Source organism: Lithobates pipiens, unplaced genomic scaffold, assembly GCF_037356315.1.
Source record: "Lithobates pipiens isolate NorthernLeopardFrog02 unplaced genomic scaffold, aLitPip1_a1.2 Scaffold_18, whole genome shotgun sequence".
Classification (NCBI taxonomy): Eukaryota; Metazoa; Chordata; class Amphibia; order Anura; family Ranidae; genus Lithobates; species Lithobates pipiens.
In genome coordinates this window covers 511,435,765-511,463,360 of record NW_027507758.1, presented here as the reverse complement: position 1 = coordinate 511,463,360, position 27,596 = coordinate 511,435,765, and the positions used below count along the sequence as shown (strand labels likewise).

The 27,596-nt window shown below is 41.8% G+C and overlaps 1 protein-coding gene across 1 annotated transcript in view; it reads left to right on the top strand.

Annotated features, from left to right (window-relative positions):
- EIPR1 (EARP complex and GARP complex interacting protein 1) overlaps positions 1-27,596 on the top strand; it is a 364,672-nt gene that overhangs the window by 212,638 nt on the left and 124,438 nt on the right. The gene's annotated exons all lie outside the window — the stretch shown is intronic.

Genomic DNA, 27,596 nt, shown 5'->3' with positions numbered 1-27,596 from the left:
AGATGTAGCAGTATAAATTTTGGCCCAAATTTATGAACAAAAATGACTTACTTGCAAAATGATATCATAGAAACTAAAAAAAAGGGTTTTTTTTTTCTAAATTTTTGCTTTTTTTTCACTTATGTCGCAAAAAATAAAAAACCTAGTGGTGATTAAATACCACCAAAAGAAAGCTCTATTTGTATGAAAAAAAGATAAACATTTTGTTTGGGTCCAGTGTTGCATGACTGAGTAATTGGCATTCAAAGTGTGAGAGCGCTGAAAGCTAAAAATTGGTCTGGGAAGGAAGGGTGTATAAATGCCCTGTATTGAAGTGGTTAAGTAACTTATGCTTATATCCAAGTGATTGTGACCTCGCCTCCTGTATATATATGTCGGTAGTTTGAAGAGGGATACCTCGGTAATGTCAGCAGCTGCTGACACAATCGAGATATCCCTCTTTACAGGAGGTGGTCCTGTGTACGATAATGGTGGTCTCCATGGCTGGGTTCGCCGCGAGATCACGGCTATGGGCAGCGGGAGAGGTACCACCCCCCTTCCACACCCTCCGCCGCTTACCAGAGCCGCCGGTAGCAGCAGAGGTCCTTTCAGTGCCTGGGTATGGAGACGAGTGAGGCTAAGATGGCCCCCACTCGTCCCTATACCATAGGAGGGCAGACGCCACGTCAAAACGTCACTTCCGCCCATAGCTCTTAAAGGAACATTTTTTTCAATGTCATTTTTTCAAATGACTTTTTTTTTTAATGCATTTAAGTCCAAATATGAGATCTGAGGACTTTTTGAACCCAGATCTCATATTTAAAAGGATCTGTCATGCTTTTTTCTATTACAAGAGATTTATATTCCTTGTAATAGGAATAAAAGTGATCCTTTTTATTTATTTATTTTTTTAAACAGTATAAAAATAAATCAAATCAAGTAAAATAAATAAGAAAAAAAAAAAAATATTTTAAAAAACGCCCCGTCCCGACGAACTTGCACGCAGAAGCGACCGCATACGTGAACAGCGCCCGCATATGAAAACGGTAGTCAAACCACACGTGAGGTATCGCTGCGATCGGTAGAGCGAGAACAATAATTCTAGCCATAGACCTCCTCTGTGACACAAAACATTCAACCTGTAGAATTTTTTAAATGTCGCTTATTGAGATTTTTGAGGGTAAAAGTTTGACGCCATTCCACGAGCGGGCGCAATTTTGAAGCATGACATGTTGGGTATCAATTTACTCGGCTTAACATTATCTTTCACAATATAAAAAAATGAGCTAATTTTACTGTTGTCTTAAAGTGAATTTTTTCCCAAAAATGTGCGCTTGTAAGACTGCTGCTCAAATACGGTATGAAAAAAAGTATTGCAAAGACCGCCATTTTATTCTCTAGGGTGTTAGAAAAAAAACAATATATAATATTTGGGGGTTCTAAGTAGTTTTCTAGCAAACAAAAACTGTTTTAAACATGTAAACACAGTCTGAAAAAGAGGCCTGGTCCTTAAGTGGTTAAACACACTTCCGATATCAGTAGTGAAACTAATTATAGAATATTCAAAACCTCCAAGGAGACACTGCAAATGTTATATCAGCAATATCATACAATAATTATGTGAATATCCCATTAGTGAAAAGAGTATATTGCAAAATACAAAAAAAAAAAAAACAATTCAAACATAAAATAAAGTCCTTCTTAAACTATTTCAACATCCACCATGCTGCTTTAGTGAAGTGATAAAACACAGCTCCTGGAAAAGAGTGCTACACTACCAGTGATGTAAATAAAACACTCACCAGAGCCCTGAGGCCCGCTGGAACACCACGCATATATTATATATCCAAGATAACAAGCATGGAACTCCAAATCGGCATTTCTTCATCCCAGAGGTAATTTCTCCCGTCAGCAGGATGTACACCAATCACCCAAAAAGGAAAAGACAGGATGAATGTGCAACACAGTTTTATTAAAATTTCACTTTAAAACCAATTACCCCAATGATATGTGCCTACGTGTCAGAGTGCCCAGACCTGCACCAGCTCGATCAGCATATCAGTGTATATGTATTTCTGATAAAAACAAAGATTTGGAGGGGGGAGGGGGCACACCCTAAAAGATGCATTAAAGATGGTGCAGCCATAAGACCATACAAACAGAACAAAATATTACAGCGCACACATGCAAAAATTACATTTAAGTCCTGCAAGGTTATTTAACCACTTCAGCCCCGGAAGATTTGGCTGCTCAATGACCAGGCCATTTTTTGCGATATGGCACTGTGTCACTTTAAATGACAATTGCGCGGTCATGCGATGCTGTACCCAAACAAAATTGATGTCCTTTTTTTCCCCACAAATAGAGCTTTCTTTTGGTAGTATTAGATCGGCTCTGGATTTTATTTTTTGCGCTATAAATAAAAGAGCGACAATTTTGAAAAAAACACAATATCTTTTACTTTTTGCTATATTAAATATCCCACATTTTTTTTATCAAAAAAACATTTTTTTTCCCTCAGTTTAGACCGATATGTATTCTTCTACATATTTTTGGTAAAAAAAATCTCAATAAGTGTATATTGATTGGTTTGTGCAAAAGATATAGTGTCTACAAAATAGGGGATACATTTATGGCATTTTTCTTTATTTTTTTTTCTTTAATAGTAATGGCAGACATCTGTGATTTTTATCGGGACTGCGATATTGCGGCGGACAAATTGGACACTTTTGACACATTTTTGGGTCCATTGATAATTATACAGCGATCAGTGCTATAAAAGTGCACTGATTACTGTATAAATGTCACTCGCAGGGAAGGGGTTAACTGTGTCCCCTAGGTGTTTTCTAACTGTAGGGGGGATGGGACTTTCTCGGAGGAGAGAGAGATTAGTGTTCATACATAGTATGAACACACAATCTCTCTCTACTCCCCTGAAAGAACCCGATCTCTGTATTTACACACACAGTTCCCAGTTCTCACTCTGTCACGAGAGATCGCAGGAGCCCAGTGGTCATCGCGCCCGCCGGGCACTCGCATAGGTCCTGGACGCACGTGCCCCTAGTGGCCAAAAGGCAAAGCGACATAAGGTAACGTCGTTTTGCCCAGCTGTGCCATTCTGCCACAGTATAACTGCGGCGGCTGGTCGGCAAGCGGTTAAAACACCTGAACATTTTTTTAAAAATATGGGGATTTAGTCACACCATATGGCGCTTTAGCCCACTTACTGCGTCAAAGTACCCCATTATCAGTGGGTCCTATGCTATCCATAGAATGGAAGATCCTGCTTCCCTGAACCGTGGGAGAAATACACTCCTCTATATGGGAGAACTAAAGGACTCCTCCTATAACACAGATGGACACTAATGAGAGGCAATGATTGGGGGGTACACCATAAAAGATGCATCAAAGATGGCGCGGCCATAAGACCATACGAACAGAACAAAATATTACAGGGCGCACATACAAAAATGACATTTAACTCCTGCAAGGCTATTTAAAACACCTGAACATTTTCAGAAAATATGGGGATTTAGTCACACTTGCATGTATGCGCTGTAATATTTTGTTCTATCTATGTTTGAGGTCACAATCACATGGATATAAACACAAATTATTTAAATAGCGCCTTACTTTATTTTTGAAAAGCATTATGTATAGATTGGGCAATCCTGTCGAGAACAGGTGTGAAGATTATGTAGACCGAAGTATTATAATAGTTTGTGCCCAGAGGCAGAGAATGGAACTTTGTTATGGCTTGCACCTGCTTCACCCATGGAGTATATGTAACAGGTGTTCTTAAATATTGCTGTAACATATACAGAAAACAAGGTTATAGCGTACATCTTCCTGCTGAGATATAGTGATAAGGTATACATCCTTCCACCATTTCCCTTTTTCAAATGGAGACCTCCACTTATACTGCTATACAAAGTACGTGGGACCATGGCATTGTGGAGAGGGCATAGGACTCTTCAAAAGTCTTGCTAGAAATAAAGAAATTCCTCTTTCTTCATTGTACTGCAGTGATGTGATCTGTGCACAACTTCTTGTTTTGGAACACGAGAAGAATGCTCTTCGGTTTTTGATGAATATGTTACGCATCATAATATACATTTTCTTTACAGCCCAGACTTCCCTTTGTCTATCTTTGGCTCCAGATTTTCCCTGTGGATTTCAAGTCCCTCACATATAAGCTGGGATTAGTAGTCCTTCCTATGTGTTTTGGACCTCCTTGTTGTTGAATGCGCCATGAGCAGCTTCAGAGGAATCATTCTACAGAGGCATCTTTCTACAGGGCATCTGAGATGCATAAACCACACTTTGGCTCTTTGGGTTATAAGAAGCAGCCTGTAGTGTGTCTGCATCACTCAGCTGTGAATAATACATGATAGCTTCTGGTCTGCAGACTTTCTATGCTTCTGTTACTTTTTTTCATTGCCTAGAGCTGGCAGGAAATGAGCCTGCTGATTGAGAAGCGAGGGGCTGTGTAAGCGATGATTTAAACATAGAGTGGGGAAAAGATACAATTTTATTAGTTTTTTTTCTTCTGTCCTTGACTCCACTGGGGACATTTTCCTCACGTCCCGTTCCTGTGATGCCAACTTAAGAATTAGTTGGTGCAGTCATCATCGGGCAGTAAAGCCACGGACAGTAATATAAAGATCAGAAGTTTTCATTTTTCCCTTTCTGCTAAACTTGGCAACCCCCATTGTAGAGGCTTCCCATTACTTCCTGTTCTGGCAGGAAATGAGGAAAAGTTTTTCCTGTAGTGGGAGACTGCAGTACAAAACAGACAATGATTCTCTCACCCTGCCCTGCTTTATGGTATTAGAGATGGTAGCATTTTTCAGCAGCACTCCATAGCTTTTAGCAGAGCCACTGATAAGGGGGTAACACCAGTCCTTGTGTACAGAGCCCAGGGCAACAGGGGAATCCGATATGGGCAGGAGAGATGGTAATGGGTAAAGCATGGGGGGGGGGGGCAAATAGAGGAACTGATCCCCTGGGTGTCTCTCACTACAGCAGCTAAAAGCTGGCTTTTCATCCTCTCCTTCCCATCGACTTTCAGCTGCTGCCGGGAGATACACGAGACACAAAGGGGATGGGTTCCTGTAATTGCCCCCGGCTCACCGACCACCTTCCCTGTTCAGAATTTGTTTGCCTCTGATGCTCGCTTACAATAATTGTAGTCTATTCTTAATGAAAATATAATTTTCTTTTTTTCTTTTGTGGGGGAGGGAGGTACTGTCAGAAATCGCAGGGGCCAAGTACAGCCTTACAGCAGCACTGTATGACAAAAACTGCAAATATCTACAATTCTGCTTCAGAGTGCTCAAAAGCGCTTGAAAAAAAAAAAACGCTTGAAAATGTGACACTTAAATGTGAATGTATGTGCATACACTCAGTGTACTGGCATTGGATGTGGTTGGCCATGCCAAGGTATGGTTTTAAAATGCCAGCGTACGTACACACTCTAAAAGGTCTGTTTTCTTTAAGTCCGTTTTAAATACAAGATTTTCAAATTTGACTTGAAGTTTACTCTTCTATCGTTTTTCATAGTGAGTACAGACTGACGAGCAAGATAGACTTGATTGTAATGTTCGGTAAGGTTAATGACTGAAGGGATTTGTGTGACTGATCCAATCCATATGCTTTTCATGCATTCCCAAGAAGCAAATAGAAAGGTTGTGTTTTTTAAAGTGCCGTCAAAAGGTAGGAACAGCTGTGATCCTTGTAAATTGCAGGTCTCCTGATAGGAAAAGTTTTAGTGGCGCGACTACAGCAAAATAATGTCTGCTGATGGTCAGGCTGTAGAACAAGGTGACCTCTGAATCCGTATCTTACTTTTATAGACCTACTGCCTGGTCCATTTATGTATGCTCTGAAACTGTGAAAGAAGAGGACGAGCAACTACTTTACTTTAAAGGGTCAGCACACCAATTATAATATATCCGTTTTTCTGGGTGGGATCTCCTGTCATGGCTGTTACTAAGCAAGTCTCACTTTCCCTGCAGGTCTTTATTTTTTTTATTTTTTTTTACTGTATTAACACCTTCCCGCCTGGCCTATAGCAAACATAAAGGATGGCAGCTCGTGAGTAGAGGAGAGCCGATAAGCGGCTTTCCTGACAAGGGATCTGCACTGATAATCAGTGCATTAATTATTGGTGTCGTCCCATCAGCGATTCCTGCCAGTGCCCACTAATGTTGAACACCTGTGTCCACCAGTGATGCCCACCTGTGCCCACCACTGATGCCTGTCAGTGCTGCCTATCAGTGCCACATATCCGTGCCCATAACGGCTGCCCATCAGTGCTGCATATCAGTTCCACCAAATAGTGCCCATTGGTGCTGGATATTAGTGCGTCCTCATCAGTGCTGCATATTAGTGCCCATCATTGTGGCCTATCAATGCCATCAGCGCACATCAGTGAACTATAAAAATTACTTAGTTACGCAATTATGTAACAGAAACTAAGAAAACATATTTTTTCAGTCTTTTGTTCATTTGTTTAGGAAAAAAAAAACTCAGTGGTGGTTAAATACCACCTAAAGAAAGCTCTATGTGTTTTAATTTGGGTACAGCATTGCATGACTGTGCAATTGTCATTCAAAGTGCTACAGCGCCGAAAGCTGAAAATTAGCCTGGGCAGGAAGGTGGTAAAATTATTGGAGTGGTTAAATCTTGCAAGTGAGACTTCCCTATTTGTAAAACAAAGTATTACTTACTTGCAGAGGAGCAGTATCCAGAACTACAGATAGAGAATTCTAACCCTAATGGGTTAAAAGATATATATGGAGAACTGAGTGTGAATGGTATTTACTAAAAATTGAAAGTTCAAATGAACTTTTAGTTTAAATTGGCTAATATATTCCAGGTGCATCAAAACTAAAGACGTGCAAAGTCTTAAATTATACTTAATGGTGATATATCCATCGTGCATATACTGCACAAAGCAAAATCATACAATACTCATATGATGTGGTAAGTGTACAGTGCTAGGGGTGCTTTAAATACAAAGTAAACGTGTCTCAAGGCTGGACACCCAAACCAATAATAAAATATTTAGATAGAAAGTATACACAGATCTAAACAAGTGTATTCCGGTAATAGAATGTAAACAAATCTTCAACAGGTAAATAAATTATAGGAAAGTCTTTGGTGGTCAAGATGGGTAGACTTGGTTTCTCCCTTCACCAGTGTGTGGAAAAGCATATACTATGCTAACTAAATCAATTGGAGCACACTGCTCTATATGAATTATAGTTTTAATTATTTGGATCATCAATGACTACATTGTGTTATACATATCACACATATAGGAACCTGTGTATGGTATTTCACCCTTTAGGACAGCGAAACACTACCCCCTTTTTGTTACATTTCATACATTAGCCTCGGATAAGCTATTCATGACAGCAGCTGTTCAGCCCCCCACTTGTTTTCATGGTATTTAACGTGGTAGTGCATAACACATTCTTATTTTTATATGTCAGTATTACATTGTATATCCCTGTATGTTGCGGTCGTTCAGGTGCTTATCTAATAGTTTTTTGAAACTATTGATGCCCCCCGCTGAAACCACCGCCTGTGGAAGGGAATTCCACATCCTTGCAGCTCTTACAGTAAAGAACCCTCCCCTCTACGCAGTTTAAGGTTAAACCTCTTTTATTCAAATTTTAGTGAGTGGCTACGTGTCTTATTAAACTCCCTGCCTTTAAAACGTTTTATCTATTGTGGGGTTACCAGTAGGGTATTTGTAATTTGAAATCATATCCCTTTTCAAGCGTCTCTTCTCCAGAAAGAATAATTTCAGTGTGAGGGCGGACCAAAGTCTTGTAGAGTGGGAGAATTATCAATTTATCCCCAGAGTTAATCCCATTTTTAATGCATGCCAATGTTCTGTTTGCTTTGTTAGCAGCAGATTGGTATTGCATGCCATTGCTGAGCCTATCATCTACTACGACTCCCAGGTTTTTTCCATCCTAGATTCCCCCAGAGGTTCACCCCCTAGTGAGTAGATTGCATTCATATTTTTGCCATCTAAATGCATTATTTTACATTTTTCTAAATGAAACCTCATTTTCCATGTAGTTGTCCACCCCATGAATTTGTTCAGATCTTCTTGCAAGGTTTCCACATCATGTGGAGAAGTTATTGTCCTGCTTAGCTTAGTTATATTCGCAAATATAGAAATTGGGCTGTTTACTCCATCCTCCAGGTCATTTATAAGCAGATTAAACAGGATTGGTCCCAGCACAGAACCCTGGGGGACGCCACTTTCCACCCCTGACCATTCTGAGTATTCCCTATTTATCACCACCCTCTGAACTCGCCCTTGTAGCCAGTTTTCAATCCATGTAATCACCCTATGGTCCATGCCAACAGACCTTAAATTGTACAGTTAATGTTTATGGGGAACTGTGTCAAATGCTTTTTCAAAATCCAGATACACCACGTCTACAGTCCTTCCTTTATCTAGATGGTAGCTCACCTACTCATAAAAGGTTAGTTTAGCAAGAGTGATTCTAAATGAATCCATGCTGATTACTGTTAATGATACCGTTTTCATTACTAAAATCTTGTATATAGTCCCTTATCCCCTCCAAGAGCTTACATACTATTGCTGTTGGGCTAACTGGTCTGTAATTTCCAGGGATGTATTTAGGCCCTTTTTTAAATATTGGTGCTACATTGGCTTTTCTCCAATCAGCTGGTACCATTCCAGTCAGTAGGCTCTCGGTAAAAATTATGAACAATGGTCTAGCAATTACTCGACTGAGTTCCCGAAGTACCCTGGGCTGCAAGCCATCTGGTCCCTGTGATTTGTTAATGTTAACGTAAAGCAACGGGGGTGCTGCATTCATGGCAACGGGGGTGGCGCATTCATGTCAATGTGGGTGCTGCATTCGGGCACTGATTAGGCTGCATTGATGACCACTGACCCTTATTTTGCTTCACAGTTCACAGTATTTAAAATGTAAGATTTTTTCCTGAAACTTCCTTTTTAAAGTAAAGGTGCATGTTATAAGCCGATAAATACGATATATCTAAATAACACGCCTGATCTCATTCACCACACACAGCAACAAAGGCAAGAGAAATCTTGTTGGTCAGTGTATTAGTGCTCGAACGAACACGCTTAGACTGAATTTTAATGGTTTAAAGAATGTCAGGCAAAATGGTCGGCCCTTACGCATGTTCACTTCATCAAATCTGGCCCTCTTTGAAAAAAGTTTGGACACCCCTGCTTTAGATCTTTGATCTCTTCTTCCCTTTTTCTGGTGCCTGTAATAATGTCCCCTGACTGACGCTGAGTTTTAACTGTTTGATACCCAGAGACTTTACATACTGGTCAAAATAAACAGACAGTTTTGAGTTGAATGTTCATTTATCTAGGACATTTATCTTTCATAGACAAAGATCTCTAGTAAAAAAAAAAAGAAAGCCTAACTTTTCCAATTTTTTCAAGTCCTCTCTCTCCTCCCTCTTACACATAAACCAAAAAAAAATTATTTGAAAAGTGAAACACTGTACTCCATGATCTAGCATACCAGCACATTATGTGAAACTTACCTGGAAACAAAGCCCTCTACTGATGCGTTGTCACCGCTGGAGGCCACATCCATCTTCACCCATCTTCCTTCTGGGTCCACAGATTACGGCTGTGTGACTGGCCGAGCCGTGTGACGTCACTCCAGGCACAGGTGGCCGTTCCTTCAAAGCACATGCACCGATGAGGTCATCGGCTGCATATACAGTAAATATCTCCTAAATGGGGCAGGTTTAGGAGATATTTACAGTACCTATAGATAATCCTTATTTTAGGCATACCTATAGATACAATTCATCTATGTGAATTTGCAACCACTTTAATGTGCATACCTGGAATTTGTGTGCCCTTGTTCTATGAGGCTGGCTGCCTTTTCTTATATCGGTTTCTCAATAAAAATAGAAAACGTGAAAAAATAATAATTCTGCATAAAATTGTGAGCAGCAACACCTTCTGCGATATATATACACAGTTGTCAAACATAAAAATAAATAAGGTCATGCTAATCAGTCATGTTGATATAAATGAAAATTCTAAATAAAATATTGTAGTGAATGTGTGGTATAAAAATGTAATGTAAATAAATATGGGGAATACATTAAATAAACAGGAGGGTTTTGATGAAGGGTAAAATATAAATAAAAGGGTGTTGTCTGAGTAATAAAAACAGTTGATACAGTGCCGATTAAGGCAATTAATAAATAAATTAATAACTATATGTATTTTGTTCAGACACTCCAAAGAATACTACAACAATTTCCTGAGTTCTTTAATCTATGGTGATTTCATACCAATGTATAAATATCTCCCAATTAAATTAGTAAGTAAATATAATTTATTAAAATACAAGTGTGTGTGTGTATATATGTGTGTATATGTATATATATATATATATATATATATATATATATATATATATATATATATATATATATATATATATATATATATATATATATATATATATATATACAATTTCATACAAGACCATAATTACTGGTGATTAATATTTCATACACACAATCAAAGACCTCAACAAAATCATAACATAACTTCTGTTAAGTTTCAAAAACAAGCCTCGAACAGCCCCAACCAACTACAAAAAGGGGGCGGTTAAACATGTTTTAAAATATTAAAATAATATCCCTTATCGCTCGTAAGGCAATTTTCTGACTCTGCGGCCAGAAGATAGAAAGAAAGATATCTTGAGAGGCCAACAAGAAAGATGCTACTAAATTTAAAATAAGTCCTAACTTTAATGGAGCTGTTAAATTAGGGTGGACAATAAACAATTTCCCTGTGACACAACAATAGCCAGTTTAGTTGCAATACAGGTCTATACCTAATTTACCCAGACACAGTTTCAACAATGTAGACTAGAATATAAAATATTGTGGGAAAATTATTAGTTAATAACCTGCCCTGCACCGTGTAAATAATGTCAAAACACAAACCGTAAAATACAATCTCTATAATTTTGGGAGAAAAGGTTAATCAACATATATATGGTCTGTATCTTTCCAGCAGCAAAGTCCCGCAATATGTGGAGTGGTCAACTAGCAGCAGGCTGCTCAATTGTTCAGGAAGTGCATTAGTGTGTGGGTGTGTGGTTCCATCCTGAGAATAATGCGTGTTTGTGTTTTAAAGTGTAACTCACCACCTCATGTTTACAATCTCATGATTGGTAGGTTCCAAATTTGGGTGGTAACTGCCCATCTCTCATGCGCCCTCTGGTGGGGTATGGCAGTTGTATAATTAGAATAATTGTATATTGTATTACTATGAAATCTATTTGAATATGTTTCATATTACAATCATCTGGTGATTGCCCGCCTTCATAATTCTTTGATTCGCTGTCCCCATATTGTGTACTTTGCCATAAGAAATTTAGACATTTAATAATTTCACTGTGACTATCAGATATTCATGAGATAAAACAAACGCACCCTTTTTTCTATATAATACTGGTGCCAAGTTATTTTACATTATGTGAATGACTTCTACTATCACTGATTTTTATATATAGCCAGTATGGTACATATATATGGTACATATTGCTCAGGAGATCTTTCGCTTACATGGGCTACCCAAGGTGATTCTCAGACAGGGGTAGTCAGTTTGTGTCCCAGTTCTGGCGAGCCTTTTGTGCACAGTTGGCCGCAGAACGAGCCAGTCAGTCCTTGGAGCAATTCCTACGTTGCTATATTTCTGACCATCATAACAGCTGGTCAGACCTCTTACCGTGGGTGGAGTTTGCTCACAATAGTGCTTTGAATTCTGCTTCCCGGTTGTCCCAGTTTATGGTGAACTATGGTTTCCAACCTTCCATGCTGCCTGACTCATTTGTTCCACAGAGTATTCCTGCGTTAGAGGAGCATCTCCATCTTCGTCCACTTGGGCACAAGTCAAGGAGGTTTTGTGACATGCTTATGATAGGTACAGACTCCATGCTGACCGTAGACGCTTGCCTGAGCCTTCCTACCAGGTTGGGGACTGGCTGTCATCTCGCAACCTCTGACTTTGTGTTCCCTCTCTGAAGTTCGCACCTCGCTTTAGTGGGCCTTTCCTTATTCTTCGCAGGATTAATCCAGTGGCTTTCGCATTAGACTTTCCTTCTAATATGCATAGCTCAGATGTATTTCATGTTTCCTTATTAAAACCTTTGGTCTGCAACTGCTTTACCACCTTGGTGCCTCGTCCTCACCCTGTACAGGTTGAGAACCATGAGGAGCTTTTGGGTCTCCTCCTTGGACCTACATGCCACTGTCCTCAATAGACGTTTTCCTCTCAAGCCTGGTGGTCCTCTGAGGGGGAGGAGTCATTGAGGAGGGGGTACTGTCAGGGCTTGGCTTAGCCCTTCCTTCTCAAAGCTGGCCGCTCAGCTGTCAGCTAATTGCCAGCTCCTCTCTCCACAGTGACTCACCTGTTGATGATATCCTGTTCGTCAGTCCTGCCTACTTAAGCCGTCCAGCCCAGATGATCTCTGCCTTCGCCTTGGTCAAATCTCTAGAGACGCTCTCCTGTGTTCCTGTTAAAGTCTTGCTTGGCTAACATTCCTTCTGGCTCCAGATCCGGCTTGCTTTTCTACTATGCTCATCTCTGGCTCCCTGACATTTTGGCTTGTCTGACTGTCCGTTCCGGTTCATGATCTCTGGCTATGTTTTGACTAGGTTTACTCTGTTTACCATTTTATTGTTATTATTAAACAAGTGTGATTTAACTGTACTTCTGTCTCTGTCTGTTTTATGGTTGCTGACACACTGGGTTTCTATTGAAGAGACAGTCTTATCCTTTGAACAATGAGGGTTTAATTACTGTCTTGGAGATTTTATGGTCTTCAGTTCAGTCTTTTGTAAGGAGCTGTGATATCTTGACCTGGGTTTCCCTTGATCCAAAGACTTTTACTTACTGACCTCAAACATCAGGTTATCCCAGCATTGTCAGCTGGGGTTGAGTATTTGCGTAAACGTAACATTACATTTGTTTTGATTAAATTGGGTTAACATGATTATCTAATGAACCAATTCCTTGTGGCCTTCCTTCTTATCCTTGTCTTAAAGCGGAGGTCCATCCTAAAGTGGACCTTCCGCTCATTGGAATCCTCCCCCCCTCCGGCACCACAATTGGCACCTTTCAGGGGGGAGGGGGGTGCAGGTACCTGTACAGTACAGGTATCTGCACCCACTTCCGGCGTAGATTCTGCAGAAGGTACGCCCCTTTCCAAAAGTCCCCCGCAGCCTGCTGGGAAACACACGGATCCCAGAGACAGACGGGACTATCCTTATTGCACAGCGCGACTCGCGCATGCGCAGTAGGGAACCGGGAAATGAAGCCGAAAGGCTCCACTTCCTGATTCCCATACCCAAGATGGCGGCGGCAGCACCCGAGAGACGATCGAGAGATCGGCTTCAGGTGCCAACATCGCGGGCGCGCTGGGCGGGTAAGTGTCACTATTTTAAGCTGCAGTATTTGTAGCTGCTGGCTTTTAAAAAAAAAAAAAAAACGCGGACTCCCGCTTTAAAAGGATTCATGAGAAGGGAGAATTTAGTTATTGCAAAGTCATAGTTTATTTGTTTTTATAATTTTATATAGAAATATTCTAACAATACACAAATTAGAAGCAATCCACAAGTGATGTAAAAATCCTGGTGTCAGTCTCCACCATCCACCACCGTAGTGATCTTTAATTATCAGTGTCTGAAAGACTCGCTTACCAGCTCCTGTTGATCCCTCATTACATGGGATCATTAGGCCTTAGCTGGGCTAAAGCCACAATAGCTTTCTCCAGGTCTGTATGGTCTTCTAAACAAGATCACCCCTTGGCACCGTGTTTTCTATGAGGATTCCTCCAAAAAAGCAAATTGCTCCACATAGTGTAAAATCCTTATAAAATGTATTTAGAAATATAAAATATTACACTTCCAGCTGCTGCTAATCACATGCACCTTTAATTTGAAAGCCAAAACAAAGCCATTCTTCTAGGCACATGTGGGATTGATGATGTCAGAGCTCTGCCCCATGCGTTTCATCATAGCTTGACATCATCCAGGGGCGCTGGTGGCATGCTGAGTCACCACACTTTATACACTACACAAACAACCAAGCCTCCCTCTCCCCCCTCCCCTTTAGTGTATAACACTCTGCAGATTTTTTACTTGTTTATCAATTATTTTCCTTTATATTGTATGTATATAGCTAAAGTCTAAGTGTGCCATATTAACCCTTTCATATTGATCATTGCCTAGTCCTTGAAGCTGTAAAATTATTCCTAGATAAGAGTTCTGGACTTTCGAGGCTCCAGCTTGATTTCATTATTTAATAACTAGAATTTGCGGCAACGCACAATTATTTCTGGTTTTATAACCAATTTTACCATCAAGACAGTGGCCATGGGGGCGAAATATGCCCCTAGTTTGGCCAAGGAATGCATCATCTATGCCCAACAGAGACCTCAGGTGGTCTTACGAGCAAGATATATAGATGACGTCCTCCTCCTTTGGGATGGCAGTGAGGTAGAGTTACTTGAGTTTATGGAACAACTGAACAGTAACAATAGGGAGATGGTTCTCAACTTTGAGGCCAGCAAGGAAGAAATCACTTTTTTAGATTTGAGGATTTCGATAAAAAGGAAAGATCAACTTTGTTTAAGCCCACGGATAAAAAAAATCTTATTTTCCCTATAGACCAGCCCTCAAAATGTTTGCTCGCATATGGTGAGTGAAAATTAGCTGAGGGCAAGTAGAGAGGGGGCACTAAGAGCAGATGAGCTCCCAGCTCTCCAGCTGCCTGAATGATAGCAGTGATGCTGCCATCACTCCTATCATTCCGAGCACCACACAGTGCAGGCTGCGATGGCTGCTGGAGGGAGGATTTTGCTCCCCCCTCCCTCCAGTTTCAGGACTGGCAGTTTCTGGCTCTGGCCAGTTGTGTTGTGGGTGGGATGGAGATGCAGCAATCTACTGAGATCACACCTGCCAGAATTGCCCGCTGGTCACCCTCCCACCTGCCTGAATTGTTTGCCTGCTCCCCGTCCTCCTGTCTGAACTGCCCGTCTACCTGCTCACCCACCCCTCCACCTGCTTGCCTGCCCTCCTGAAAGAGAGAGATGGGAACTTACCAGGAGCAAGTGTGTGCTGAGGTAAACTCAGCTGACTACTTTTTTCATTGCTCCGGCTCCCTGTCTAGCACCATAGCAATAGAGTAATGGGACTGGAACAGGCTGAAATTGAGAAAGGGGTTAGCATTGCCATGTCCACCAGTACAGGTGGAGGATGTGGGGGTGTCAGTGGTAGTGAAAGTTAACCCCCCCACATGCATTGGTCTTTATGGCAGTGAATGTTAACCTCCTCATCCCCCACCCCACCTTGCATTGGTGTTCATGGCAGTGAAATTTGAACCCACCACCCCCTTCTGCATTTGTGGTAATGTCAGTGAAAGTTAAGCCCTCCCCCCACATTGGGGGTCATGGGAGGAGTTACATTTCAATGCCACTAACCACCAATGTGGGAGAGTAGGATGTTAATACTGACATCTGTGCTAGCAGTTATTAATGAGTCCACTAACTTCAATGCTGGGGATTATTAATGCGTCCACTGACTTCAAACCTGGGGATTATTAATGCGTCCACTGACTTCAATGATGGGGATTATTAATGTGTCCACTGACTTCAATGCTGGAGATTAATAATGCATCCTCCGATACCAGTGTTAAGGGTTATTAAGCATCCTCTGGTACTTGCATTGAGGGTTATTATGGCATCTGGCACCAGTGCTGGGGGTTGTTAATGCATCCACTGACATCAATGCTGGGGGTTATTACCACATCCTCTGACCTGTGTTGCAGATTATTATAGCGTCCACTGGCACCAATGCTGGGAGGTATTATAGCATCCACTGGCACCAATGCTGGGAGGTATTATGGCATCCACTGGCACCAATGCTGGGAGGTATTATGGCATCCACTGGCACCAATGCTGGGAGGTATTATGGTGTCCACTGGCACCAATGCTGTGAGGTATTATGGCATCCACTGCTGGGGGTTATAATTACGGTCGCTGACATGTATGCTGGGAGTAATTTAATTTGTGTTTAGGGGCGGGCAGGGTAGGGGTTGGGTGGGGTAACTGATGGCGAGTAACTGTTAAGGCCTGGCTAGTAGCTCAGGACTTGAAATTTTTAGCCCTGCCTTAGACAATTGCCACCATGAGTCATAGTTGAGATTAGTGTCCAAAAGCCAAATGATGTGGCTTAGGCGCAACTGCAATGATGTGAAGGAGTTTGATTCACAGGCAACTGTTTTATACAATAGATTTATGGAAAAGGGCTATAAATTCCAAGTCTCTTAGACAAAATAGCGCCAATTGTCCAAGATCCACCTAAGGAAATCTTACGGGCTATTATCGTTGCAAGAAGTGTGAGGTGTGTAAAGTAAAAGTAAGGGGGTGAGTGGCTTTACCGCTACGAGCACTTCTTGCTCATTTAAGATAGAGCCATTCATCACTTGTTCCTCCCACAGGGGTAGTATATTTTATTCATTGCCCATGTGGGCTTCAGTATGTGGGCAGAACCAAACGTGCCCTACAGGTAAGAATAAAGGATCATACAAACAATATCAGAAAGGGTTTTAAAAACCATTGAATAAACATTATGATGCAATACACAATAGGAATCCTTCCAATACACTATATCTGGGGGTATATAAATACAGACCCTATTGGAGAGGTAGTTCTTATGGTGAGGGAGATTTCAAAACAAGAAATGGCCTGGCTGCATAGATTAAGAACATATTTCCCTTATGGCCTCAACGTTGATGTGAATGCTTTTATTAACAATTCATAGAGTGATTTTTGGTTGTGAACTTGAATCTGACTGCCTCTAGATTCTTTAGAAATTAATGTTAGTACTGTAATTCTTAATGGGTAGGAGTTTGCAGTAATTCTAACATTTTTGGTACTTTTGTACTTTCATATGAATGATAACTGGGAATGGAATAGATAGCATTTTTTGAACCATCCACTAGGTGTCACTTTTGGGAGTCACCATTAGGTGACACCCTGCTATGAAATTTTAATGGTTCTGGGTAGAAAGTTTTATTTAGTATTTTTGGGAAAGACAGATTTATTCAGATATGTAGGATAGAAAAAAATCTCTTTTCCCTCCCCTTTTTTCTTCATAATAATTGCGGGAAGGTGAGTTATGATTTCATTTGTCCCGATCAGTATTAAAACGTATTCAGTTCTAATGGGGTTCAGTAAGGACACTGTATATGTTTAAAAGGTTTAAGCTCGTTGGTTGTATTTACTTTCAGCATGTGTTACCAATTTCCTTTTCAGATATAGGTTCTCACAATAAGGCTTGGTTGTGGTTTCTAACATGGCCGACTGAGGCTCAGATCGAGGCTTGGCTATCTGAGTGTTGTACCTTTTGCGTATGTTCAGACCGAGGCTTGGTTGTTTGTGACGTGTATAAAGTGTGGTGACTCCGCGTGCTGCCCGTGCCCCTCAACGACGGCATGCTATAACGAAACGCGTAGGGAATAGGGATATGCTGACATCACCAATCCCACACGTGCCCTAGAAGGATGGGTTTGTTTTGTGTGCCGGCCGACACACTCAAATTGAAGGTGCATATTATCAGCGGTAGCTTTAGGTACAAATATTATATTTCTAAATACATTTTATAAGGAGTTTACACTATGTGGAGCGCTTTGTTTTTTTTAGCGAAATCCTCATACTCAACACGGTGGCAAGGGGTGATCTTCTGTAATAGACCATCTGGACCTGGAGAAAGGCCTTGACTGGGCTAAAGCCACAAGCACTAATGATCCCTTGTAATGAGGGATCAACAGAAGCTGGTAAGCAAGTCTTTCAGCTGTTGGTGGAGGCATTGCTAATTAAAGATCTCTACAGTGGTGGATGGTGGAGACTGACACCAGGATTTTTACATCCCTTGTGGACTGTTTCTAATTTATTGTATATTTTATTTAGAATTTTCATTTATATCAACATGACTGATTAGCACAACCTTAGATATCTTTTTCTCAATGTTGAAAGAATCCAAGGTTGACAAAGTAGAAGCCATCTGGTCCCAGGAGCCTATCAGATTTGATCATGGCGGTATACCCTGAAAGATTGAAGCACTTTTAACCACAACTGCAAAATTGCCCAAATGAGGTTTAAACAAATACCGTTGGTGATCTCTGGATTAAACCATTTTGTGTTTACGATCAAAAGCTGGTTAATGCTGTCTGGAGATCTGTCACAAGGGAGCGTGGAACATTTTTTGCAATGTGAAGTTGATCGAAAGCATAATTTGATGACATTTAATTTGCTAAAACACTGTGTTTCATAAACGATTTCCATTTATTTTTTTAGACAAAAATCTGTTTCTACTTTTTTTTTTTTAATCCTTTTTCCATCTTGGTGCTGCTGATTCCCCAACCTCTTTCAAGCAAAAGGCACATACTGTATACTTACCTTAGTTCCAAAGGCCTGACGTCCACAAGGTCCCTCATTGGCGCCAGTATCTTCTCCCAGGTTCTTCCAGGTGCCAGTCTTTGGCTATTTTTTGATTGGTGGTGAAAATTGATGTTGCTCCCGTGAATGTGCAGCGAGTACCGGACTAAATGCCTGCAATCCAGCCTCAGATGCTCCTCATTGGTCTGGGCAGGTTTTCTGGTAGTGACATCAGTAAACCATGCTATTTCTTATAATGTCACCAGGGGAACCTGTTGAAAGGATGACAATGAAGGAGTATGTTTTGGAAACAGTTGTCACACCATAACAAGGAGTACCTGAACTAGGACTTTCTTGGCAGGATCACCAGAAATTCCTTTAATGAAAGCTGCAGATTTAAAAAGTTGAAAGCAATTTTTGAAGCGATCGTTTTTCGATGTACGTTAAAACAGAACTATAGGACTTCTGCTCTTGCTAGATGGCAGTATATATCTGCACATTATGGCAAACCTACCTCTCTGTTTTCCCTTTTCTAGCACTGACAATTCAGCCCTTTCCCTTGCTGCTCTGCTGCCAATTCTTCCTTGTTCATATTGCTCTTCATTGGTTATCGGGCAGCCATTTATGAAGTAGCTCCTACACATGTGCATTTCAGCTTCATTCTGTAAAATGCTAGGAATGGGCCAGAAGTGAACACTGTACTATGCATGCGTGGCAGGGAGTGTACAATTTAGAAAAAATAGCTAGAAGCAGGAAGGGTTTTTTTTTTTTTAGAACAGGGATACAAATTCTCTTCTAACAAAAAAATAATTATCTCCTGGTAATCTAATTTTTTTGTGAGCTCTGTCGTGACTGGTTTCCTTTTTTAAACTACATCATGTTTTCTCTCCTAAAACTGCTTCCAAGATTCTTTTTTTTTTTTTATAGCCTGAGCAGCTCTGCTACCTCCACAGGACCTAGCACAGCGAATTTTGGTGACCTATATAGAGCTGGGGGAACATCATGTCTGCATCTGGTTAGAAGTACCCCAATAAACTGAGATGCTACATCAGTGGTGTTTTTCTCCCTGTGAAGTGTGCCGTTGCTGATGTTGTTAAAGGCGGAAGAAGAGACTGTTCTGTTTATATGCATAGACTAAGCACAGCAAGACGGAGAGAGACAGCAGGCACTAAAATCCTTTGCAGGAAGATAAATTAGAGCAAGAAAGCACTCAGTGGAAATCCTGTGAACAGCATCAGCAGCATTTTCAGGAGAAAACAGCGGCAGCGAGAACAGCCTGGCGGGTTTTAAAGGTCACATCATCTTTCGCAAATTATAAATCAGTCAGAGGGAATTAGCCATCCAGGATGCTCTTGTCTTTCCACAAGAGTGCTTTCCTGCTGCAGTGCATTAAATTAAAAAAAAAAAAAAGCCATCGGTCGGCTGGATAGTCAGCTGATCCGTATACAGAGCAAGCAAGCTGAGAGGAAAATGTGGAATGTTCCATTTCGCTTAGATTCTGGGAGGGCAGTACATTTACCACAATCACAGCCTTAAACCACACCCCTGACCACAGCAATTTTTTTTTTCAGTTTAGATGGGTCAGCTATCCAGTTATTTTCATTGATATTTGACTAATCTGCCAGTCACGGTTCTTGCACCCCAGTTCTCTGAAGCATTTTGTGTTTGCTGGGCTACTGTCTTTAGCAGTGCAAGGATAATGAAAAGCTAATTTCCTTGGGAAGTGTATGCATTTATTTACTACGAGTATATACATAGCGCCAACTATTTCTTTTTATTTTCTTATTTCTTTCTCTGATTCTCTCTGCCGTGGAATTGTTATTTTGCCCACAAACTTGACTGGTCCCATAGATGACCAAATGGGTTTTAGTCCTTTGGTCCCCAGCTGAAGGGCCCCTACTATCTTTTTATTTTTATTTACATTTTCCCGCTCTACTCTGACAGTATATATTGCCATGGGAGTTACACCATTCACCTCCAGAAGAGCCCAGGCATCCCATGGGTAAGATTGAATTCCAGAAACACGTATACCAGTCTTACACCAAGTCACGGCCTTCTCAGCTCATGGAGCGGTTTCTGCTTAGGGCACAATCCCTGGCCTCATGACAACCCGCCGGAGACCACCGACCCGCTTGTACTCACAGATGGGTCATCTACAGAGGCTCCACCTATACCACCAACAGGGCCCGCAGCGGCATTCACTGTAGAGGTCCTGAATGTGAAGCTGCAAGCCCTGCTGCAGAACTTAACCTATAATATTGCCAGAGAGGCAGGGGAAAATTGCACATGAAAACGGGGGAAATCACCCTACTAGGGGAGTGCACCGATACACTTGAAAATAAATTTAACGAACTAGTACAATATGTACATGTTCTGGCAGAAGATAACGCTGCACTTAAGCATACAGTCTCTCACATTCAGATTCAGCAAGAAGACCTGGAAAACAGGGAGTGCCACCAGCATTTACGGATCCGTGGAGTCCCTGAGTCCATAACTGATAAGGAGATTCATCGGTATCTGTTGGGCCTTTTTGTTACCCTGGCTCCCCATATTCCAGGTATTGATTGGCGCCTTGAATAGTGCCCATGGATCTTTGGCTCCCAAACCACCACAAGGGGCCAATCCCAGGGACATTATTGTTTACTTTCACTACTATGAGAGTAAAGAACCCTCACTATAGCTACCCGTAATAGAAGCCACCTGGCACCAAAATCCAAATCTTCAGTGATTTGTCACCTATCACTTTGGCTAAACGACGGAGCCTGCAGCCTGTCATTACCCACCTACAAAATCATCAGGTCATCTGCTGCTTGCCTTTCGGTTGTCAGTCTCCAGAGATGGGGTACAATATTCCATGCGGGATCTTCATGAAAGCGAAGCCTTCCTAAGTAACCTAGGCCTTCCACCATTACCTGAAGAGGTAACTCCAATTGCCCCTGTCAGGTCTGCCAGGAGACTCTTAACCGTCCCAGTAGTCTTCTTATCACAGTATCAGGCGTCAGGTGGAAGGGCGGTTGAGATCCTGTAGCCAGAAATACAGGACCACAATAGGAAATGCGAACAGGCTATATGAATTAACGGCAAAGAAGCAACTCACAGTTAGTAGAGAGTGAAGTCAGCAAACCATGGCAGCAGTCCATGGGGTATACTAGGAAGAGAAGTCGGAAACGGGCAGAGTCAGCAACCACGATCAGCATTAATCCAAAGGAGTAGTCCAAGAGGCAAGGCCGGGAACAGGCAGAGCCAGGAACAACGACAAAGACAGGAAGGGGGAGTGATGATTTATAGGTCACTAAATCAGGGGACTGCCTACAGCTGGACCCTGGGTGGGGCCATGGTCCAAGATCAAGGAGCATGACATAAGGGTTCTACACAGATGGAAGTTCCCCAGTGGCTCAGGCAGTAGGGAACCGTCCACAGAACACCAGGTCCCCGGGTCAAATCCCAGACATGGCGTGACAGCCTCTCCCTGCTCCTTGGCCATTCTCCACCACTGGGAAGATCTTGACACCCGTGCAGCAGAAATCGCAGAAAGCTTCCTCTACGCCTCAAAGGGCTCCATCCTCTAGATACCCCACCTGATGCCCTCCTACTGATATTCTTCCTGATCTGTTTATACATAGTTTGTGTTCCATCTATGTGTTGAAGATCTTGATATAGAGACCTGGATTCTTTACCCATGGAACTAATGCCACATTTATCAATATCTGTTTGGTTCTTCACATTGTTTGTTTAACTTTCAAGCGTTTCAGAAGACGATGGAACCTAGTTGCCTGCTCTTGCGAGCCACCATTCTCCTCTCCATCATTCTCGACATTAGCTTTGGATTCCTGAGGGTTTGGATCCCCTTGGGTTACTCACCAATGTTGTGTGTTTGTTTTTTTTTGTCAGGTTTATTTTTACCTGGATCTGGCTACTACTCCTATTTTGTTTGCTGCTTCTTTAATTTTTTTGAGGGGGGTTTTCTCTTCACCAACGACTCTTTTCTTTCTGCACACCATGCACAACACCTCTTATTTTATTTGATCTGATGATGATAGCATTGCTTATATATAGTTCATTATGGCTTTAAAGTGGAGTTCCACCCTTTTTTTAGTTTATTAAAAGTCCGCAGCTACAAAAAGCATAGCTGCTGACTTTTATTAAATCGACACTTACCTGTCCCACAGTCCAGAGGTGGCGGCGACAGAAGACTGGGCCACCGCTAGTAAAAGAGCTAAAGGAAGAAAGCAGAGGCCCGGCAAGAAGAACCGAAGAGGGGGACAAGACCCCTGAAGTCGAAGAAGACCCCTGGGTGGCGACAAAGACGAAAGTCGGGCTCCTCCACTAGTAAAAGAGCTAGAAGAAGATAACGGAGGAGTGCAGCAAGAAGACCCCCCAATACGGAAGAAGACCCCCAGAGCTGTACAATAAATTATTTTAAACCCTTGTGTGTTGTGTTTTATTACACTTTTTTTTTTCACAGGTGAATGGGTAGGGGTACATTGTACCCCATACTCATCACATAGGGTGGGGGGCCAGTATCTGGGGGCCCCCTTATTAAAGTGGGCTCCCGGATTCAGATAAGCCCCCATCCGCAGACCTCGACAACCACTGGCCAGGGTTGTCAGGAAGAGGCCCTTGTCCTCATCAACATGGGGACAAGGTGCTTTGGGGAAGGGGGGCCACGCGGCCCCTCCTTCCCCAAAGCACCCTTCCATGTTGAGGGCACGTGGCCTGGTACGGCTCAGGAGGGGGGGGGGCACTCGCTCATCCCCACCCCCTTTTTCTGACCGGCCGGGCTGCGTGCTCGGGTAAGGGTCTTATATGGACCTTGGGGGGGACCCCCACGTCATTTTTTCGGCGTAGGGCTTCCCCTTTAAGTCCATAGCAGGTGACGGGGCCAGCGCCGTGTCAATCTCGGCGGCGACATTGACTTCCTTTGCTAGTCCCGGCTACCTGGAGACGTGTTCAAAATTAACGTTCATTTCAAAAGTATGGCGGATAAGCACACACACGGCTGGATTTTCCGCCTGGACTCGCAGGCCAGCGGACAATTTTTGAGTCAAAAATACTTTCTAAGTCCGCCGGACTTTTGATAGTTTGATCGTGTGTACGAGGCATAAATGCCCTGCCCTAGTTTTAGGCCTAGATGCCCAATAGGCTTTTGGCCGCCTGAATTGGTCCTTTATTTTTGCCACACTCTCTCGTTATAGCTTTTCTGGTCCATTTATTCATGCTTTGCGAGTATTATATTCTATACCCACCTCCCAGGTACACCTTGCCTCCCATTTGTCGTAATCATTTCCTTTGAGTAATGGCACTATGCAAGGGTGCCCTCTTTCACCTTTACTCTTTATTGTCAGCTTGGAGCCTCTGGCTGCTGCCATTCGTTCCCAACCTAACAGTTGAGGGGTGCGGCTGCGACAGAGGGAGTACAAGCTTTTTCTTCTTGTCGATGATGTACTACTAACAATATCTCATCCATTTACTCCCCTCCCTTAATACATAAAATTTTAAGCTCCTTTGGTGCTTTATCAGGTTTTAAGATTAATCCCAACAATACTGAGGCCCTCCCCATGAACTTTCCCCCATCTCTCCTTAACGCTCTTCAGCAAAATGCTTAATATCACTGGTGTTCCCATGCGCTTAAATATCTGGGTGTTTATCTACCCTTTATCAGGCTAATTTCCCTTCCTTATTTACAAAAGTTCATTGTTTTACTAAAGCATTGGGCAACCCTCCCTCTCTCTCTCTCTCCTCGGAAGAATTAATTTGCTTACAATGTCCATACTTCCAAAATTGCTTTACGTGCTTGAGACAGTTCCAATTCTGTTATCCCAGCTGAAACCACTTCAAAGAACTTCTCTCAAATTCATATGGAATAATGCTTCCCATAGGATTGCAGGATCAGCGGACCAATCCTTAAGATCTAGAAGTGGTCTGGTGCACCAGATTTACGGAAATATTACTATGCCACACATCAGCAAGCTGTCATCTCCACTCTGTTGCGCCCCAAACAGATGGTCTGAGATTGAAATGGGACTTGCGTCCCCTGTACACCCAAGTTTTATGGTATGGGCACCTTCAGACAGACAAATACCTCAATTAAGAAGTCTCTGTTTGGCTCCAATGTTCTTTACATTGTCAATTTGGAAAAGATGTTCTGGAAAGTACTCTCTCTTTTCTTCTTGTCCACCACTTTTAAATATATTATTTAATCTGGATATCGCTGATAGACTACCTTTAAAACCGTATGCTTACCTGGACCCAGGCTGGGGTTTTACAACTATGCCACTTAGTCCATCCAATCACACGTACACATTTATCCTTCTCAGATCTGCAATCTAAATATCCGGTGCCGCAATCCCTTTTTTACTCTTATTTACAAATGAAACTTTTTTTTCTGCCAAATATCCTAGCCTATCCTTGGACAAACCTACTGGTTTCAAACTCATATGTGCCCAAGGTCCATAGAAACCTGATTTGATTTCAGCTATGTATAAACTCCTCCACGAGGCTACGCCTTGACCTAGTCTAGCTATTCCTATATGAGTAAGTGGTCCTATTTTCTCCAACAACCTACTGTATCGCTCTATCAGATTGGGATACAATTTGGGAAGCTGCTTCTAAGGTGTCACTATGCATGGTGCAGAGAGAGACTACTTTTAAAAATTCTCTTATTTTCGTATAGGACCCCAGACGTCTTACACACTCGTAACTCAAAAACCTCCTGGGTGTGCTGGAGATGTGGTACGGATGTAGGTACCGATTATCATATTTTTTGTGATTGTTCCCGTATTAAACCCTTTTGGGCTTTTGTTTAGACCCTGCTACAAAAATGATTAAATGTGACTATACCTTTAAATCCTATACATGATTTGCTTAGCCCCCCCCCTCCCAGGTATCCCTAGATCTGCTCGCAGGCTGATGGCCTTTATTCTATTAGCAGCAAAAAGGGCAATCCTATGTTGGCTATTCCCTTTACCTCCCTCTAGCTCCCAACTCCTATCTAACATAGCCCATACATGCAGGATGATTCAATATCACGATTTAATAGAATTTGGAAGGTCTGGGATGATTCTAATTATTGTCCTGAAGCTCTATCTCCATCATTTAAAATACATCTATGATACAAATTATAGACCCTTCATTTCTTTGTAAGTGAGCAAATTTACAAAATCTGCAGGGGATTAAATAATTATTTTCCCCACTGTACACATACTTGGGGCTATTTAGAAGCCAGTTAACCTACCAGCATATCTTTTGGAGTGAGGGAGGAACCAGCTGCTATCCAACACTTCCAGATGACAGTGTATCTCTCTAGCTGGAAGCTGCTTTTCCTTCCACCAGCACTACATCAGTACAGTCCTAAGCAATCTTTATCTTAAAGTGACTTTCATTTACATGCCAGCATTTTCTGGCATTTGGCACACAGGCCAAGCATCAAGTGTAGGTGGGGCCTAATGCCCTGTACACACGGTTGGACTTTCCGACAGAAAATGTATGATCGGATCGTATTGTCGGAAAATCCGTTTGTGTGTGGGCTCCATAGGACTTTTTCCGTTGGAATTTTTGACACACAAAGTTTGAGAGCTGGATCTAAAATTTTCCGACAACAAAATCCGATCGTTTAAATTCTGACCGTGTGTAGACAATTCCAACAGACAAAGTGCCACGCATGCTCAGAATAAATTACGAGACGAAAGCTATTGGCTACTGGCCTCTTTATAGTCCCATCGTACGTGGTTTATGTCCCCTCGTTCTGAACGATCGGATTTTCTGTCAACTTTGTGTGACCGTGTGTATGCAAGACAAGTTTGGGCCAAAATCCATCAGAAAAAATCAGACGGATTTTGTCATCGGAATGTGCGACCGTGTGTACAGAATATTAGTTCTCAAGCATCTTTGATAAAAAAACTAGAGTTTCGCCGATACCATTTTTTTAATCGGTAAATACAAGTACCGATTACTTGTGCTTGTACTTGTTGATAGAGTACTGATTCCTTTTGTAATGCAATTTAAGCCCATACAAAATGGAATAGCACTGCAAAGAATCGCATGCCATTTGAATAGGATTGCGTTGCTATTCCTGTCCCAATCACGTGTGGGTTCCTGCACTGCTCCTGTGTGGACCAGGCTGAAGTCACTATGACCAGATATAATTTAAGTGGGTTTTGCAGGTATTGTAAGTGCTAACTCTGAGACATTAATGCTTCTCATCCATGGGTGAAGATTATTAGAAGGTCAGAAACGGCAAAGAGCATATCCAGTAAGCCATTATCATATCACATTCTGCTTGCATGATGTCTTCACAAGTACAATCCCAATTCAAAGAAAGTTAGGACACTGTGTAAAATCAACATCAAAACAGAACGCAATGAAGTCTCATAAATCCATATTTTATTCACAAACAAAAACATATTGAATATTTAAACATAGAAAATGTACCATTTTAGGAAAAAAATAAACTAATTTTCAAATTGATGGTACGTCTCAAATAAGTTGGGACAGGGCCATGTTTACCACAACGTAGTATCCACTCTTCTAACACCACTGTAAGTGTCTAGGAACTGAGGAGACCAGCTGCTGGCTGTACCTGTGCAGCAGCTGGCTCACTGAAAAAATGATTTGATTTTCCAGGGTGATCATGCTTATTGTCCTGAAATCTCTGTATACCCCATGGTTAACAAGGTTAACATAATTTAAAGCCACTGCTTTGACCAATGTTTCTTGTCTCAACAGCATCACAATAAGGGTCTGTAAACTGAAGTTAAGTGGCCAACAACACAGTTTTGCAGGAACACTAAGCCCACTTGGCATTGCCCTAGACAATCTGAAGTGGGCCCATTGGGAACTCTGCAGTCTGAAATGAAAGGCTGCTACTAGGAGAGTAATGGCTTGTACACACAATCAGAAAATACCACTTTCAAAGCGATCGTGTGATAATCTGTTCGTTGGTACACAGCTTTTGGGAGCCGATTATGACAGTTCATCCGATATTATCCAAGGGGGAAAGCACGAACATCTTTCTCGTACGATACCAGATCGTATGATTTTAGTTTTAATTCGTGCAATTTTCGTCCGAAAATACAATACGTTACATGACTCCCAAATTTTTGTTCTGTC